The sequence below is a fragment of the Panicum virgatum genome, chromosome 7N (assembly GCF_016808335.1).
Source record: "Panicum virgatum strain AP13 chromosome 7N, P.virgatum_v5, whole genome shotgun sequence".
Taxonomy (NCBI): domain Eukaryota; kingdom Viridiplantae; phylum Streptophyta; class Magnoliopsida; order Poales; family Poaceae; genus Panicum; species Panicum virgatum.
The window spans coordinates 27,330,291-27,334,672 of record NC_053151.1 but is presented as its reverse complement, the minus strand read 5'-3'; the positions used below and the strand labels follow the sequence as shown (position 1 = coordinate 27,334,672).

The following is a 4,382-nucleotide window of genomic DNA, read 5'->3' as shown; positions in this document are numbered from 1 at the left end:
TTTATGATGGATACATTGGATATTTGAAACTCAATGTCATATTTGCACTAATTTGTTACAGATTATTTTTTTAATTCATATAAACTATCTCGTCGAACCATTGGTCGCTAAAAACTCCATGTAGCGTCAAATGATCAGTCGGTAAAGAGATCCATGTAGCGTCAAATGATCAGTCGGTAAAGAGATGTCAGCCGGTATAAGTTATACCGACGCCACTTACAATGACAGATATGTGGTGTTGGCATACATCTATACCGACTGATTGTCCGTCGGTACAACGGCTTTTACCAACCAACCATCAGTTGGTGTATTGGGGCTGTGGTATAGTGGTTTCACCGTGGTTGGCTACAGTGATCCTACAGTAACCGTTCCTAATCATCCTTTAATCATGCGGTCAAAGGCCTTATTAGCTACACCACATGCTATAGTACCATAATTGTGGAGATTGTTTTATAATTAGACTTCATTTAATACCTCTAATTAATGGTCGGAATAGCGAAAATTTTTCATGAAAACCTTTTCACCCCTAACCAAATACGGCCATGCTCTTAGTTTTTACCCAACGGTCATGTACTAGAGGTGCCACATGACCACTTTACAGCCACACATTCAAAATTCAAATGTTTTGATATTTTAATAGCACGAGGCATACGCAAGCTATTTTTAATAATGATTGAATAGCTAGCTTTTAAAATATCTACCATATTTATTTCCCAAACGTTGAGTGTGAAAATCTAATAAGTACTAATATCATATTTAATTAGCATATGCCTGGTACATCCTGCAACTCATTTTTATAATGTTTTAATTAAAATTTAAATTATCAACATATACATTTTTCTTCAACCTTACTACTACTCTGTACAAGCATAAAACCTGTTACATATTCTCACTTGTGATATCATATAAACACCATTGTATTGACAAACTCTTTGAGAACCCACTCGAGTTTATAATATTTTAATTAATAATTACATTATTTACCATATACATTTTTCTTCCGCCTTACTAGTATACTCCATACAACCTTCTACCTAGTACCACTCATTACCCCTTCACCAGAGTCATGTAAGCGGCTCAAACCAAGCAACTGGTACCGGGGGATACCACCATAAGCTGAAGACCCAGGTGCTCGAACCAAGCAATTTGTACTCTGGCAGTGCTGCATAGCTACGCCAGATAAGAAATCGCAGCTTAACCCATCACAAGTCATGAGATCTGATTTTTAATATGAGATAATGATGCCAATATAAAATTTACACACCATAGATTACCAGCATAACAGATCCGCCGCAACAAATTGATTATGTCAATGCGCAAAAGGATCCAACATATGTATAGTTTTGACTTGTGATTGTGTGACTAAAATTGGCTGGTACAGAGCAGGTAAATTTGAGCCAAAACAAAATCATAAATCAAAATTAAAAAATGGAGCTAGCATAAATTAGAAATATTTTCAAAACTCAATAGTAAAGATAAATATAGAAGAAACTCAGTACATGTGTACCACTTTATTTAAACATAAATAGTAGCATGTATTACTATATGAATACACAAATGAGATTGTATAAGAAGACAACAATAATGCAATTATTGTCAAAATAAGCTTGTTTCAGATTTTTTCTCTTGAATGATTAAGCAAAACAAACAATGTGCATGTACCAATATGCACAAACATTCTGAGAACTAAAAATGGGAATTTTAACCAAAACTCAACTACATTCTGACCAACCTGAAGAACTAAAATATTGCTACAGTTGACGAACCTGAGCAAGAAGATTGTGGCTAGCATCGATTGTGAGCATAGCTAGCACCAGGGGCGTTGTGTAGGCTTAGCTTGAATGGGAAGAAAGCGATAGTGTGGCCTCTGGCAAGGCGTCACATCAGCAGGCTGCTGGTTGCTATTCGGATAGCAAACCCTGATAGTATTGCCTCATCCCTCATAGCACACCTAAGCAGCGATTTAAACATTGAATGACTAAAAACAACAATAAAAATTCATCTCAAATGAGCAGATTAACTAGCTAAACAACCACATGTTTTAATCATAGTACCACGTGAAGCAATGCACACATGAAAGAGATGTTGAACGGTTAGAGGAGTGCATTTAGGCAATATGCACAGAAAGAGATGTTGAATATGAAGCAAAAAACCGAATGAGCAGCTACACTTAAGCAACCAATTAACTAGCCAATTACACTTAAGCTACATCATCCATAAATGAAGCGCATACCTTCTACTACCAAATATTGGAGAACTGAAGAGAATTTTTTTATTGATTAATCTACACGATCCGGAATTTCACATATGTTTCTTCATACATGCAAATACACATTTTCTCATTGATTACACTACACAATCCAGAACTTTATACATACCAATACAAGCACACTCGAAGGCCACAACCACACTCCGACAGTGCTGCGTGGCTACGCCCGAGAAGAAATTGCATCTTAACATATCATAAGTCATGAGATCTGATTTTCAATAGGAGATAAAGGTTATCAACTAACTAAGTAGTCAACTAGTGAGCTTTGTATCTGAAAATGTCTACACATGAACTACATGATCTTCCACTTCGAATCAAAAGTTCAGTTTATATAATAAAGGCTATATGAACCACATGATCTCCAGGCTATCCATCGAGTTGCAGTCAATGCCTTTTAGAAGACAAAATTGTCCTACCAAACAGCAGATCCACGATGACAGAAGAATAGAAATGAAGGGATGCTCAGCAACAGAGAGAAAATAATAAGCATGAATAGCAGGTTCCAAAACTAGACTAACTCAATTTTCCGATGAGATCTACAACTCACGTAAAAAAATTTTGTAGAACCAAAATCAGATCAGCGGAGTGCACAAACCTCCTCTGGGAGCGCGATGTACTCCACGGTAATAAGCAGACTGTCGTGGTCGTGGGGTGCCTCGACGGAGCCATGCTGGTATGGAGCTCGGGGGGCCACTGTTGCCCTTCACAGGCCTCGGTCATGGCGACGAGAGATCACGGAAGTGAGGACGGCAGATCAAGGAAGTGAGGACGACGGGAGGCGGAGCAAAGAGAATCAAGTTTTGGGGGGTGTTGCCCAACTGCACACATATCAGAACAAAAATTAGGATCTCTCCACTCAATAAAAGCAATTAGCAAGAAAAAATGACTCATGTACCAATATGAAATTTACACACCATAGATTACCAGCATAACAGGTCCACCATAACAAATTGATTCTGTCGATGTGCAAAAGGATCCAACATATGTATAGTTCTGACTTGTAACTCTGTGACTAAAATTGGCTACCACACCAACACACGGAGTTTCATAGTTTTTAGCATTTTTAACGGACTAATGTGAAGTAGGAAGGCAAAAATCACAAAACATTCATTATATTTTTGGGGCCGGTACAGAGCAAATAAAATTGAGTCAAACAAAGTCATGAATCAAAATTAAAAATGATATCTTTTCCTTTTTGTTCATGCAACACCAACCATTCTGATCAACTCCATAACCCATTTTTATTCAGTAGGAAGTCATTCAATGAGCTAATCTCCACTAATTCTTCGCAGGCCCATACACGGATGCTAGTATGCTACTACTACTACATGAATTGCTCAAATGTTGTGGTCGTAGCACCGGTCCATCTGCACTAATGATTATTCTGGCTAACATGCGCAACACACACACACACACACACACACACACACACACACAGAGAGAGAGAGAGAGGGAGAGCTCAGCTCGATTGAGTGGCCACTGAGTCACCGTGGCTGGATGTGGCGGTCCTGAGGTAAGACTATCTCCAACAATGGAGACCTAAACACAAGACCCATCCTCTTGTTTGGGTCGTGTACAGGAAAAGAGTGAGCACTCAAATTAAACCGATCTCCAACAGGCGAACCCAAATCCTTTGCCTCTGCCTCGCCGTCGTCCTCTGCACCTCCTCGCCGCGCCGGCCCTCGCTGCTCCCGCCGCGCCGGCCACCGGCCCCGCCCGCCGCGGCTGTTGCCCGCCACGGCCTTTCCCCACCCCGCCACCGCTACGGCCCAGCGCGCGCGCCACTGCCGTTCCTCCATGGCCGCCGCCGCTGCCCTGCCGGGGCTACGCCGCCAGGATCCGCCTCACCAAGCACCGCCGTGGCCCGAGCACCTGCCAAATCGCATGCTCGCACGGGGAGGTGAGCCGGCCAAGCCCTGCCCCCGTGCCCCTGCGCAGGCGTGATGGTGCCCTGCCCCGGTGCCGCGCCCCCTCCCCTACGCTGTTCTCCTGCCCCGGCGGCCCCGCCCCTACGTTGTAACTAGCCTCGCCCGCTCCCCGCCTCGCGGCGGCCGCCGCCGCCGGCCATGGGGGAGCTTGACCCCAGTGTCCTGGAGGAGCTCGGCCCCGGCCC

General features: G+C 42.8%; 1 long non-coding RNA gene across 1 annotated transcript; it reads right to left on the bottom strand.

Moving 5' to 3' along the window:
• Positions 1 to 1,593: 1,593 nt before the first annotated feature.
• LOC120682588 lies at positions 1,594 to 3,786 on the bottom strand. The gene is made up of 3 exons (XR_005678497.1): positions 3,758 to 3,786; positions 2,865 to 3,087; positions 1,594 to 1,951 (listed from the first exon to the last, which is right to left on the bottom strand). It is a non-coding gene; the product is annotated as an uncharacterized LOC120682588 (long non-coding RNA).
• Between the last annotated feature and the right edge of the window lie 596 nt (positions 3,787 to 4,382).